The sequence below is a fragment of the Mauremys reevesii genome, linkage group 8 (genome assembly GCF_016161935.1).
Source record: "Mauremys reevesii isolate NIE-2019 linkage group 8, ASM1616193v1, whole genome shotgun sequence".
Taxonomy (NCBI): Eukaryota; Metazoa; Chordata; order Testudines; family Geoemydidae; genus Mauremys; species Mauremys reevesii.
Genome location: NC_052630.1, coordinates 76455433 through 76469684, shown reverse-complemented (window position 1 = coordinate 76469684; position 14252 = coordinate 76455433). Strand labels below are relative to the sequence as shown.

Here is a 14252-nt window from a genome sequence, read left to right as displayed (position 1 = left end):
CCATTAGGGCAGTTGTAATGTAGTTGTGGGCAGCTATCAAGGAAGTGCTGTTCCCCCAGATAATATGGCTAGGTAATGCATACAAAGTTACTGATGGACTTGCACAGCTGGAGTTACCAAATTGTACTAGGACCATTAAAAGGACTCATGTGCCCATTCTTTACACCACAGACCCAAGCAGGCCTCAGACTTCATCAACAGAAAGAGCTGTTTCTCCACAGTGCTCCTGGTCTGGTTGATGACTGTGGAAGGTTCACCAATAATATGTGGGCCGGGCTGAAAAGGTCCATGATACCATAATCTTTAGAAATTATGGTCTGTTTTCTGCCATGAGAAATGGAGCTTCTGCTCCTATTGTCTCTGTGGACACTGATGATGTTGACATTCCTCCAGTCACACTGGGAGACTGAATTTATCCTCTGCTTCTCTTGCTTATGAAACTGGATACTTGAATAGCTGAAAGGACTCATGTAAATATACCCTAGGAGCTGCAGAATGGCAGTGGAGTGTGCATTTGGAAGATGGTAAGGTAGATGAAGGTGCCTGATGTTGAGGCTGGCGGCTGATGAGCAGTATCTGCCACATGTGATAGCTGCTGGCTGTGTTTGCAGAACATATGTTGGAGGAATGAGAGTGTCTTTCCAGAAGATGGGAGGACAAGGTGGGAAGACTTGCTGAACATTTTGAACAGCCAGAGAGGCTGCCTCTGTGAAATGCCACAATTGATCAGGGACAGTGTCAGGGATGCATTATGCTCTTGAGGCTTAGGCAAACTTGTAAACATATGTACTTTTGTGTATGGCTTTTATCGTGATTTTTAATCATACCACTCCACAAAGCTTAAAACCTGTGTAAAAGGATTTTAACAAGCTTCATGTGAGGAGGTTATCATCCTTCAGGGGTGTCTATTATAGCACAGGTGGGTATTTTACTTATTGGGCAAGGCTCTCGTGAAGTTTTCAAACAATGCCATGCCATTTTCAATAATTAAATAACCACACGAAGTTGATTATTTAATAAAAAAATGTTATTGGACATACATAAGAGTACAAAGTTAAACCCAGTGCAAAAGATTAAAAAAAAAGTTCAGCATGCATTCAAATTAGTGCTTTTGTGGTTACAGATTTGTGTAGGTTTTGGAGTGTGGGTCAGAAATGTTCTATGCATCTTGGGATGTGGAACAGTAGAAGAAGGGCCTGAGTCCTGTGAATGAGAGAGTGAAGGGGTTCTCCCAGTATGCACTGTTCTCCTTGTTATCTGGTGGCACGGAATTTTGAGGAGAGGGCCTGTTCCTTGAAGTTGAAGTGAAGGGTGTATCCTGGCATACAGAGTTCTGAAGGAGAGGGCTGCAGAACACGAGTAGGTTGGGGTGGTGTCCTTCAGTATAATGTCACTATGCTCTCCATTAGGGTTGTCTGCCTCTCCATGATCCTCAGCAACTGTGCCTGTGAAGTACTAGCCAGTGTTCTGTCCTTTTTCTCCTCTAGCCTGCTTAAGGAAACCTTCTCTCCACTCCTAGGTCCACACACTGAGGTTGGTAAACCATGTCAACCCTTGTCCTCTTTCTCTTCATATGTAGATTGGTCAGGTATTCACTCACTGATAGTACCCCTGTCCATGGTCATGCCAATGTGTTAGATGCTATGGAGGAAAAGAGGGGGAAAATGAGTTATTGTCCAAATTGTACTTTCTATGCCAACGGTGATAAAATGTTGGTTTTTCCCAATTTTGGAATCCCGTTCCCAAAGACTCTCCCCAGTCTTCAGTGAGCTTGGAGATGGTAAGATGTTTTCAGACATTCTTCCCTGTTTGTGTAGGACTGCTGGGCCTGTGGTGATGAGGGGTGGTTGGAGGATGGGTTGGCTCACCTGGAGGGAAGTTACTAATTGGATGTGCACCTATGCAGACTGCCAGTGGCAGGGCAGAGAGGAAGATGGGCCAGCAGGGAGAAGCCATTAGTTGCACATGTACCTCTGCAGGATGCTGACAGGCTGGGGATTGAGTTTGAGGAGGGTGAGGGAGAGCAGCAGATGCAGGCTAGTAACTGCATGCACACCTTGGTAGCCTGTCTTTATTTTGAAGGATGTTAGCCTGTGGCATGTTCCCAAATGGCAGGAAATGATTTTGTTAAAAAAAAAAGTGCAATGTGCAAACCAGGACAACATGCCATACTATTACTTGCCAGGGTGGAAAGGAACCGCGAGGTATATGAGCAATGCTGAGAAAGCTGCACTGCTATGCAGTCAGGATGCCAAAACAGAGCACTATCGTTCTCTCTCTTGAACACCCAAGAATTAGCATAAAATGAAGCAAAAAATAAAAACAATTCCATAGTAACCCAAAGACGGGCATGCTTGAATGCCTTAAAATCCCTTTCCTTTTTTAAATGTCTGTGTAACATGAGTTGGATGATTTACCTCAAAAGAACTCAAGTTTGCTCAAAGTTGAAGGAAGGCATTAATAAAACTGAGAGTCAGAAAAGCGTTTGTAGTGCTTTTTCTTTCCTGTGTCTGCTGCTACAAGAAGTGTGCCTTCCTTTCAATCTCTCATTTTTACCCACATGATGGTGCCCTCTTGAACAGAAGGAAGAGGAGGGCTGACGACAGGAGAGAGATAGACCAATAAGCACCACAGTAAATGCTGTGGGGGTGGGACCTGGTAAGACTGAGTGGTGGCTGTGTTTGCATATTTCAGAGAAATAAACAGTACAGAGTTTTTAAACTCTCTGGCACAGCCCCCATTTTGAACATCGAGGATGTTGGAGATTAAAACCTGAGGAGGTGGAGGGAGGATAGCCCAACGTGGTGGCATCCTGACAGTATTTCCCGTATATACTCGTTCATTAGCCCGTTCGTTTATAAGCCAACCCCACAAAATGGATAGGTAAAAATAGCAAAAACTGTATGACCCTTTCATAAGCCGACCCTATATTTCACGGGTTGGAAAACTTTGGCTCCGAGCCCGTCAGGGTAAGCCACTGGCAGGTCAGGACGTTTTGTTTACTTGGAGCATCTGCAGGCAGCCATTCCCAGCAAATGGGAGCTGCGGGAAATGGCATGCCACTTCCCACAGCTCCCGTTGGCTGGGAACGGTGAATTGTGGCCACAGGGAGCTGAGGGGCTCTATGCCTGCAGATGCTTCAGGTAAACAAAACGGCAATGTATTAGATATCCAATTCAACGATTCCATAGAGTTTTAAATCATAAAATTTTGGTGTAGACCCGTTTATAAGCCGACCCCCGCTGTTTGACGCATCACTTTTTTACCAAAAATATTCAGCTTATAAACGAGTATATATGGTAAGTTGTTTAAATCACCCAGTACAGTTGTATTGTAATATAGCACATCACACTTACTGGAAGAGGTTTCCTCTCCAAATTGGGTTTCCACCTAAGATTCAGGTTGGTCCTCTGCTTGTGATTTTGAGAGGAGGACTTCTGGGTCTCTGGCATTGTCTGAGTTGGGATTCAGTGGGTCGATGAGATAGTGGATTTTAGGATAAATCCCTCTGGATCTGCATCTGCCAGAATATCCTCAATGGAGTCCATAATATGCTGTGGTTCAGTGGTGGCATCTCTGTCAAAAATATGGTCCAGCTAATCATAGTAGCTGCAGACCACACAAGCTCTTCCAGAAACCTTATTATGTCCCTAATATTCTTACGACAGGACCACGAGAAGCACAGTGCTTGGCTGCTGGATAATCAGGTTTTTACTTGATATGTGTGACTCTGCCATAAGCTGTAGTCACATAGTGCCTCTTCTGGCTGTGGCCAACATTTTAACAGAGAAATAATATCTGGTCAAGATGATGCAGGAGCAACAGAGAGCACACAGGTAAAATAGATAGGCCAATCCAGGCAGCCAGCAAAGCAGTGTAGGATACCAGGGAGCAGATTTCCAGATGCAGAACAGTTGTTTCAGGATGGGGATGCAGCCAGACCTCTTTGTTGCTGGTAAACTCATCTCACAGTTTATTAAACCTCAAATAGTAAACCTGCTTCCAAAGTGGGTTTCTTATCACAGGGTAAAACACCAGATGATTCGCAAGAAGAACTCTGGCACACGGATGTAAGGCATTTTATCACAAAGTAACTCAGGTTAATCTGCAACATCTTTCAAGTGTAGATAAACCCTTAGTCCCCTAGTCTATCTACCTGGCTCTTGACAAGAAAACCCTGCTTTTTTAGCAAATACATGGTATGTGTTAAAAATGATGGACATTACAGAAGTTTGTATTGCCCTGATGTACACAAAGACCTCACTGATTTAATTGGGAAATGCATATGCATGCAGAGGAAGATATAGCATAAGCTTTAAATGAATTTCCATCTTTTCCTCATCATCATAAAAATTACTTCACAATCTGCAGATCCCACTCCCTTTGCCTACAGAAAAACAATGTATGTTAGTCCTAAATTTAACCAGCTTCAGCTCATGACCTTTAGATAAGCCATTCTCTTGGACTCTAAACCAGTCTTTTTCAAGGTCACAGAGGCACCCTTTTAAAATGGGAGTCGTCGTCCCCAGTTGAATTTTCTCCCCATCTTGTGACATACTGTTACAATAACACAAAAACTAACTTGGGTCACCTGTATTACTTAAGTTAGACACTTACTATTAAGAAACAGCAAAGAAAATACTTTTATTGCAGTGAATGAATTTTGGCAATGGCAAAAAAAATAATAATTAAAATGATCCATTCAGAAGTACCAGTCACACCATGCACATGTGAAACAATACCGATATATCTCAGTTTCCCCAAGAAAACCAAACAAACACTTATTTCATTATAAACGCTGTCATAAACTAGCACACAACTTACCAATTAAAAAAGTTTCTCTCTCAGGACTATAAAAGTCTGCTCTGCTGAACTTTACAAATCAGAGACTTTGCATACAGCAAAACGTAAGGACCCTGCTTACAATGACAAATGATGATTTAAGAAATTCTCTCTCTTGTGAAATAAGCAAACAAGAAATTCTGGGATGGAATGAGACCAAGAAACTACTCCAATGTCCATCCCCCAAAGGACTTCCAGAGTTGTGTTCATTTGTTTCAGTTTGGCTATGAACAAAGCTAATTGCTGCTATCATAATACTGCTCTACTGGATGATCGCCACTTCTCTGTGATGGCTTTCCACAGTTATGGAATAAAAGCAATTTCTACTTTACTACTTCTTAGTGGATTAAGGTATGCTTAGCTATAAATATATTACTAAAGAAGTTGTTAAATGCTAGTGTACATTTATTAATTCCAATACATATTAGAGCTATGGAAGAAATAATCCCATATTTATTGTATACATACATCTTTTAGAATTAAAGGTCAATATAAAAAATGCACTGGAAAGCTATTTCTAATCCGCAGCCCACAAAAAAAAATTTATACTCTGGATAAATTGTATGCACCTAGATAATTAATTTAAGATAAATATGTATTTGGCAACAAAATTATCAAAGAAAACATTATAAAGTACTAGAAACATATTTTTTAAAGCTCTAGTTAATTTCAGTTTTCTCCAAGTTTTTTTGCCAGTTGGCTGCACCAAGTTTCACTCACCCTACTGAAACAGTAAGGGCTGAGTGTAGCATACATATGACCATCAAAACTAATGCTTTTTTTAGTAAGTACCTCATAGCACAGAAGAAACCAGCAAGCAGATCAGTACAGACCAAAATGGAAAATCATTTGTTTGACCTTTGATAAAATAAGCAAACAGTGGGTCAAGGACATTAACAATTCCCTTAAATATGAAAGGGTGAACTTCCATATTTAAAAATATTCCCTTCTGTAGCAAAAATCTTATGGCAATTTTAAACAGTAGGAATGGTTTTGAGGGAGCTTCAGTTCCCTGGTGACATACAGTGGAAATCCTGACAACTTTAGCTCTAACATTGTAGAAGTATGTTATACCATTGCCCAGATTAAATGCATTTAACAATTTATCATAAAATGTCCCTCAACTTTAAATGCATGAATACTAACTTTCAAACATTTTTAAAGAGCAATTTCACTTGTGTGTCTTAGGTAAACCTTAAAACGTGGACTAAATTCAACTCTGGCACAATTTACGCAGGCATAACTCTCATTCAGATCAGTGGTCGACATGCCAGCAATGCCAAGGCTGAATTTAATCCACAGTGATAGAAAAGCACAACAAGTTAAAGTGCCTTAGCATCAAATCCCTGCAATTTTATCTTGTGGACTACAGTTCACCTTTGAAGAAATACTATTAAAAAGTACAACCCCCAAATTTAACTAATTGCAATTAGTTAGAAGAGCGTACATGAATAGTGTTTGGTGTTCCCCCTGCTGGTTTTGCACTTAATTTACAAACACTATTCCTCTGGGTATCACTTGATAATACTGATGTTTAAAGGATGTTTTGGCATGACAAGGAAATGGAAAAGGGAAAAATAAGATTAGGCCTGTTTAGTTTAGAAAATAGATGATTAAGGGAGGTCGGGGGTGCAGGGAATATGATATAAGTCTATAAAATGAGTGGTGTGGAAAAAGTGAATAGGGATGTATTATTTACCCTTTCACATTATACCAAAGCTAGGGGTAACCTGATGAAATTAATAAGCAGCAAGTTCAATACAAACACGAGCTAGTGTGGAAAAATTACAACGCACAACTACCTTGTGGCAATTATAACCATGGGAATGTCATGATGGCCAAAAAGTATAACTGGATTCAAAAAAGAACAGGATAAGTTAATGAAGGATAGGTCCATCAATGGCTACTAGCCAAGATGATCAAGGTCACAACCCCATGCTCAGGATGACCCTCCACTTCTGACTACCAGAAGTGGATCACTCCAAATTTCCCTGTTCTGTACACTCCCCTGAAGCTCTGGTACAGGCCACTGTCAGAGACAGGATACTAGGAAAGATGGACCATGGTCTAATCCACTATGGAAGTCCTTGCGTTCTTATGATGCTGACGTTGTGTTTGTTAAAAGAAAGAGGCATGATCATTTGAAATACATTTTTATTCACATAATCTGACTGACTATCTGAAGTTCTGGATACATGTCCAAAAGCTAAATAATCAAATACGTGTATTAGCACAAGTGCCCAACATGAACCCCCTCCCAACTAGAACTCTCCCATCACCCATTAAACCCCACTTTTACAGAAAAAAAGCCAGAGACAAAAGAAACTCTAAAAAGTGTGACCTCAAATACCTCAAATTTGGGTTTGAGCAAACAACTGAGGGAAGCAAGTTCCAGAACTGAAATCATATAAGTGTAGTGCTGGAAGGGACCTCAAGAGGTCATCAAGTCCAGACCCCTGCACTGAGGACCCTTCATTGAAACAAACAGTATACCCCAAACCTCTCCTGATTAAACCAAGGAGTTTTTAGTTCATACACCTCAGCTGATTTCAACAGCTGCAGTATCTTCCAGAAAGAGGGTCAATCTCTTCAGTAGCCAGGATCCAAACCATCTACCACTTTAGAGATTAAATGAAAGTTGTTCTAAAGAATCCATTTTTCCATGAAAACTTTCATGAAAGTTCTTGCTGAGAACATTTTTATACAGCTCTAGTTAAAACCAATCAGTACCTGGAATTCAGTAGGTAAGGTATTTTTTGCAATAAGTGCTACTAAAGAAATGAGAATATATACTTTGCACTAGTTGTAGTTAGTGGGTAGTTCAACTTTTAACATGTGTGTGTTTCATAAAAGCAATCCTGAGCATTGCTGCTATCCAAGCCTTCCAACTCATCTTTAGACTAATCAGACCCTGAGGCTTTGGACATTAGTAACAAAAAGTTGGCACACTTCCTCCATGAAGGGTGCCAATTGTCATCTCCAGCCTTTCTTCTGCTATTTACACAGTCAATTAGCATTTTTGAGATCTTATCTAGTTTGAGCTTGCCCTCACATCCAAGGCTCAGCCCCAGCCACAAAGGTAAATAATATGTTCAAACAGAGGGGACAGGACTATTTATTTCTGAGTAGAAGGGGGGGAAAAAGTCAAGCTATTTTCATTTTATCAAACAGATTACAATGACTATCTGCATGCAAGAAACAGGAGTCATATAAAAATATTTCCTAGTAAAGCTAAATTATATTGATTGACACCTATTGGAGAACAAAATGATGCATAGAAAAGTTAAAATGAATTAATAATAATGATTTATAGAACTAATGTCATTCAGAATTATGTCATTTTGATCTATATAATGGAGTTTACCATGGAAAGTAAACACAAGGACAGAAAGGGGGAAACAGGCAATGCGCACACATATATGCCTTAACTTATGCTTGAAACACCCCTTCTATTTAACAACTTAGTCAGGATTTTTGCTATTTTGAAAACAACCACAACCTCCCTCAATGCCGCTCAATTTCGAGTGACATAACTTTGCAACTATACATGAAGCTGAAATTGTGAAAGGTCTAATAATTTTTTACTTACATTTAACTCTCCTTTAATTGCACACATTGCAGTACTTTGATTATTGTTATTCACAGAAGTAGTAAATACTTACAAATCTGGAGTTACTGAATTGCAGTACTTTCACTGCAAAATATGCAGCAGTAAATCCCATGTGTCAACAACCAAAAAGCTATCTTTTTCTGTACTATATCAATGAAATTCTACTAAAATGACATACCACTGGTATTTGTTCTATCTTCCAATACACTAAACATTGTGAAATTATACACTGCACTACTACACTAGAAAGTTCATAAGCCAAATTCACTGCTGGCATGATGAAGTTCCAGTTTATATCAATAGTGAATTTGACCTGATGTCTTTATATACAGTCACTAATGGACTACAAACTTCTGTAGCTTTCTTTAACATACGGGTCTGAAAAACAAAAGAATTTGCATTAAAACACCTGTAGCGTTAAACAGGAAAACTGCCTGCCTCATAGTTCCAGTATTTTTTCAAATACAGTGCTTTGCACTTCTAACATTCTCCCATCTACAGGGTCTTTGATTCTTAACAAACATTAATGAACTGATCCATATCCCACCCAGGCAGTGGACATTATTATTCTCTTTTTACGTATGGGAAAAGAAATACACAAAGAAGTTAAATACTTTCCCAAAGTCACTAAGTTACTCACAGAACTGTAAACAAAGCCCAGATAATACTAAAAATAATTTAAAAAATCTTTACTACCAAACTACAAGACCCAAGTTTGTGCTAAATATAAGGCCCCTAATTTGCTCTGTTATAGTGGTGCCATCCAATTAAAAATCAATAGGATGCACCAGTGTAAGTGATAATCAGTCCCTACTGTTTAAAAGAATGTTTTTGTTTATTAAAATCTAAACCTACCAAGAATCAAACAGTCATGGTCAACAAATCATGCCAATAATAATAGCAATGTTTGCACAACAGCAAAGAATGTGACAGAAGACAATACGCTCCAACTACAGTCAGTCTTTTCCTGAGTTCACAGCCTACATAGAAAATGTCAGAGGGCCAACTTGAATGTCAGAGCACAAAATTCTGCCGTTAATTACTCCCAGGCGCTCCAACGAAGTCAAGTCCTGCTTCAGGAACAGCGAGCGTGACAGGGGTGTAACGGGCGGGGGGGTGGGGATACTGTGGCCCTGTGACTCGGCTCCCATCAATGTTCTGCCACCCCGCAGCTGAAGCGCAGAGACACCCAAACCCAGAGGAGACGGACCCACGGGAGGGAGGGTGAAGGCACTTGCGGGGAGCCTCCTCGGGACTACACGCGCGCTACTTCCTCTTCGCTTAGGATGATGCCGAGCGGGGCATCCCGAGGGCGCGCAGCTCCAAGCGCAGGGCGTGCGCCGGGCAGGGACCCCGCTCGGCCACCCCGAAGGGCTGCCGCCAGCAAACACACCCCGGGTGCTCGAGGCGGGGGCGCCCCCGAAGCCCTGCTCGGGGGCGTGATGTCAGCTGCTGACGGGCAGCGGCGGAGTCAGGAAAAGCGCCGAGCAGCCCCAGCGCCGCGGACATACGCAGCAGGGAGGCTGCCAAACCAGCATCCCCAACGGCCCGCCAGCTCCTCACACCCACACCCCCACCCCGCGCGCGAAGGGACCCCCCGGGCTGCTGCTGCTGCTGCTGCTGAGGCCGCCCGGCCCCCCGCCCGGCCGGGGCAGCGGCTTTCCCAGACCTACCTCTCAGCGGGTCTGTCAACCCGGGACACCCCCCGGAGCCACTGCAGAGGGAACGGGCAACAACTTTCCCTGCGCTCCAGGGCTGCAGCCCGGCTACGCCATCCGGAGCCGGCTGCCCCGGGCGGAACGGGCCGCGGCACGAGCCGCGCCGAGGTGCCTGCGAACGCGCTGGTCGCCCCGAGCGGGAGGAGGAGAGAAGCGCCCACCCGCTCCGCCAGAACCCTGCGATTCACCCCATCGGGCTGCGACTCCCAGCAAGTTGGAGCAACACGCACCGGGGCGGGGCCTGCTGCTCGGCCGCGTCAGTCAGCGCCCAGCGGCCCTGCTATTGGGCGAGGGGCGGGGACTGCGCTGTGATGGGCCCGCGGAGACTCCTCCTCCCTCCGGCCCGCTCGCTCTGCGCCCCTCCCCCACAGTGGATAGATGAGCCCCGAGCGCTTCTTCGCCCTTTTTCCCTGCCCCGGGGCGGGTCGTTTCCTCGCTGCAGCGGAGTGCGGGGCTGGGAGATTTCCTCAGGCCAGGACATGCACAGCGTGTCGCTTGGAGGACCAGTCCCTCCTTCCAGCGAGACGCACTGGCCGCAGTTCGTCTTGTACGTTTTACTTTGGTTTAAATCCCAGACACGTTATGCAACATTCCAGCTCAGTTTTTCCAGGACAAGTTCGGGATATTTTAACTTTGTCTTTTCAAGATCTGGGTAAAAGATTGCCAGATCTAGCTAATAGGGCCCAACCTTGCTAGTTCTTCCTGTTAATAATGGACAAGTGTAGATGTAGGTACTCCTTTGACATTAAAATAAGAAAATCTAGTTTAGTCATATTGCTGCAGCTGGATCCAGATTCTGTCGGTGGATCTTCCTGGATTCAGACAGTTATTGGTTGCAGTCTCTCAAATTCTACTGCCTAAATAGAGAATATTACCACTCTTGCTGCATCTTATAAATCTGGACCCTACTGCACACCAGTGCAACAGCGTTACCAAAAAAAAAAATCAGATTCAGCATCTGTATCCTGATGGATTCTGCCAAATAGCACCATCATAAAACAGAGCAAGTGTTGCTTCTACTATTACACACACATGTGCAAGTGTTGCTTCTACTATTACACACACACGTGCAAGTGTTGCTTCTGCTATTACACACACACATACAAATTGGCTCCAACACATCCTAGTACTGCAAAAACTGCAGATTGGCAGCACTTCGGTGGCAGCTCAATCAGCGGCGGGTCCTTCACTCCCTCTCTTCCTTTTTGGCAGCGCGATTGAGCTGCCGCCGAAGTGCCGCTGATTGGCTTTTTTTTTTATCAGAGGTGCTGCCCCGATATCAGACGGAGTGCCGCCCCTTTGTATTGGCCACCCCAAGCACCTGCTTCCTTCACTGGTGCCTGGAGCCGGCTCTGCCTCTTAAAAATACTAATTCACTGCTTCCTGCAGCACAAACCATACATCACACCTGCCTGTGAGGTGCCAATCACTCATTTTCAGTGGCACTGCTGAGCACCTCCTGGAATTAGGCCCAAAATCTTTATTCTCTGAAATTACTCTGTATTTCAGTGGTACTTTATCAAGTGAATCTACAGCTGCAGTCATGAATACTCACTTTAGATTAAACAATTTAGTAAGTAATCTTATAAAACCTGCAGAAACAGGCAAAGCAAAAGTTGGGGCTGTTCCCTGTCAGCCTCAACCCACCTAGACTCTTTTTGTAATTAATTTTGTAAGTGTTTGGAAAGTTTTGCATGTTAGAACATGACATGCCCCTATCTTATCAGTTTCAGGCTACATCCAGGTTGCAGACTCTTTGTGTGTAACAGAGAGGTATGGGTGGGGAAAGTCCCTGAACAAAGAGGAAAAGTAATATACTGCAACTCTGAAATGCAAACTTTGCTATTTTAGAAGTTTATTCTGTGTCTACTTATATCCACATATTCAAATTGAATAATACTGGTTAGATATGAAATCAAGCTAAATAAAAATGAATGTGTTTTGTTTTATTTTAGATATTAATGTAGGCCCCAATTCTGCAAAGATTTGTACGTGTTTAAAACTACCAATGTGAGTGTTCCATTGAAATCAATGGACTAGTGAGGTATGTGAAACGTGTACAAGTCATTGCAGGATCAGGGCAGAACATGCCTTTGTTCCCTTTGAAGTTAATAGTAATATTCCCATTGTTTTCAATTGAGACAGAATTAGGCCCTTTGTGCCCAATTCTATAAGATACAGAGCGGCTCTTCGAAGGTGCTTGTCACTGGGGCTGGCCAAATGGCACCTCAGGCAAAGAGCATCTTCTGCACACCCCCTCCATTGGTTAAATTTTTAAATACCTTATTTTTATTGCATTTATAGCCCATTTCATGACTTGGATGCACAATTTAGCCCTGTCATATAAGGCGATAAATTTGTATGCAAGATCTTTAAATCTGTATTTATTCATGCCATATATAAGCAAATAAAAAAATTGTTTCCTCTAAGCTTATAAAAGCTTTTTAATTTAAAAAATAACTGAAATATAGTAACATCAAGACATTGGACCAGTATTAAAGAGTGTTACAGTATGTGACAGTCTTAGAATGTTAACCCTAATCCTTTAGTTCAAAGGGTTGCTTTTCTCGCCTTTGCACTCATGAACTGAGACAGAGCAACAGCAGAGAGATCCAAAGACTGGCCAAGGCATTTTCAAGCGATAAAACAGCAAAAGTCTATGTTCCACAGTCGTAGAAAGTCATCAAACGTTACTTGTTAAACATGGCAAAAGAAGTAAGAGTATTTAATGTATATTGTTGCATAGATAGGGGTAGATAGATATCTCTGGTGTCTCATTAAATAGGTCCTTTATTAGTCGCTACTTATACTCTTCAAGTCTTAAAACACAAGTACACTTTCATAATTACACAATAAAACAAGGTTCACAATATCGCATCTGGGCTCTCACTTCACTTCTTTCTTATATCTCACTGACTGACTGGCAACGCCCCGCCCCTTATATGCCCGTGAGAGCATAGCTGACAACATTCTAAGAGGTTCAAGGAAAATGTAGTTCTCAGAAAGTCTGAAAGGTTCCATGAGATTTTACAAAGGTCCAGAACATTCTAGGAGGTTAGTAAAAAATGAATCCACATATGGAATACCTGAAACATTTTACTTCAAACATTCTATTTTCCCTTTTGTCACTAACAACAAAAAGAGCACCCTGAGCCCAGCGCCCCCACAAGCCTGGCACCCCAGGTGGTACCTGGGTCGCCTGCCCCTAAATCCAGCCCTGGCAGGCTGGTCCTGTAAGGGGAGTCACAAACCAGCTTACTTGTGACAGGCCCCTATAAAGGGAGCACTAGCCAACTCAGACCCACTTGGAAATGGTCAAATACTGAGGTGGCTGGTTAGTAGCTAATTAGCTAAGGACTCGGAGCCTGCTAAAGGGTTACCAGGGCTCAGATGAGGTGATTTTTAGAGCTTCCAGGAGACCTGAGCAGGAGAGCTCACCAGAACAAGGGACCTGGAAGGTGTGCTGAGGGACAAGGAATTCCTAAACTGTGGCAGGAAGTCCAGCCTGTCAGGAACTACTTGCTGCCCCAGAGTCCAATGAATGAAGATTCTGAAAAATGTTATAGCAAGGGTCGGCAATCTATCAGAAGTGGTGTGCCGAGTCTTCATTTATTCACTCTAATTTAAGATTTCGTGTGCCAGTAATACATTTTAATGTTTTTAGAAGGTCTCTTTGTATGTCTATAATATAGAACTAAACTATTGTTGTATGGAAAGTAAATAAGGTTTTTTAAATGTTTAAGAAGCTTCATTTAAAATTAAATTAAAATGCAGAGCTCCCCGGACTGGTGGCCAGGACCCAGGCAATGTGAGTGCCACTGAAAATCAGCTTGCGTGCCGCCTTTGGCACATGTGCCATAGGTTGCCTACCCCTGTGTTATAGTGAAATGCAGCTAAAGTGAACAGCTTGTCTGATGGCTAATTTTATTTTTTTAGTTTCATGGCAGAGTAAATAGGAAATACCTAATTTCCTACTAAAACCAAAGAAAATTCCTGTAATCTTAGATTTCATGTTAAATCTTGGCAGATGTTGAGCACATATAAACATATGTAATTTACATTTTGTTTATTTTTAAACTTAG

General features: G+C 42.4%; 1 protein-coding gene across 10 annotated transcripts in view; it reads right to left on the bottom strand.

Moving 5' to 3' along the window:
- Nucleotides 1-10373, bottom strand: part of TGFBR3 (transforming growth factor beta receptor 3) — a 191509-nt gene extending 181136 nt beyond the window's left edge. For all 10 annotated transcript variants that reach the window (XM_039486089.1, XM_039486084.1, XM_039486086.1 and 7 more), the window contains exon 1: nucleotides 10126-10373. The gene's annotated coding sequence lies outside the window, so the exon portion shown is untranslated. The remainder of the gene's footprint in view (nucleotides 1-10125) is intronic.
- Nucleotides 10374-14252: the final 3879 nt, after the last annotated feature.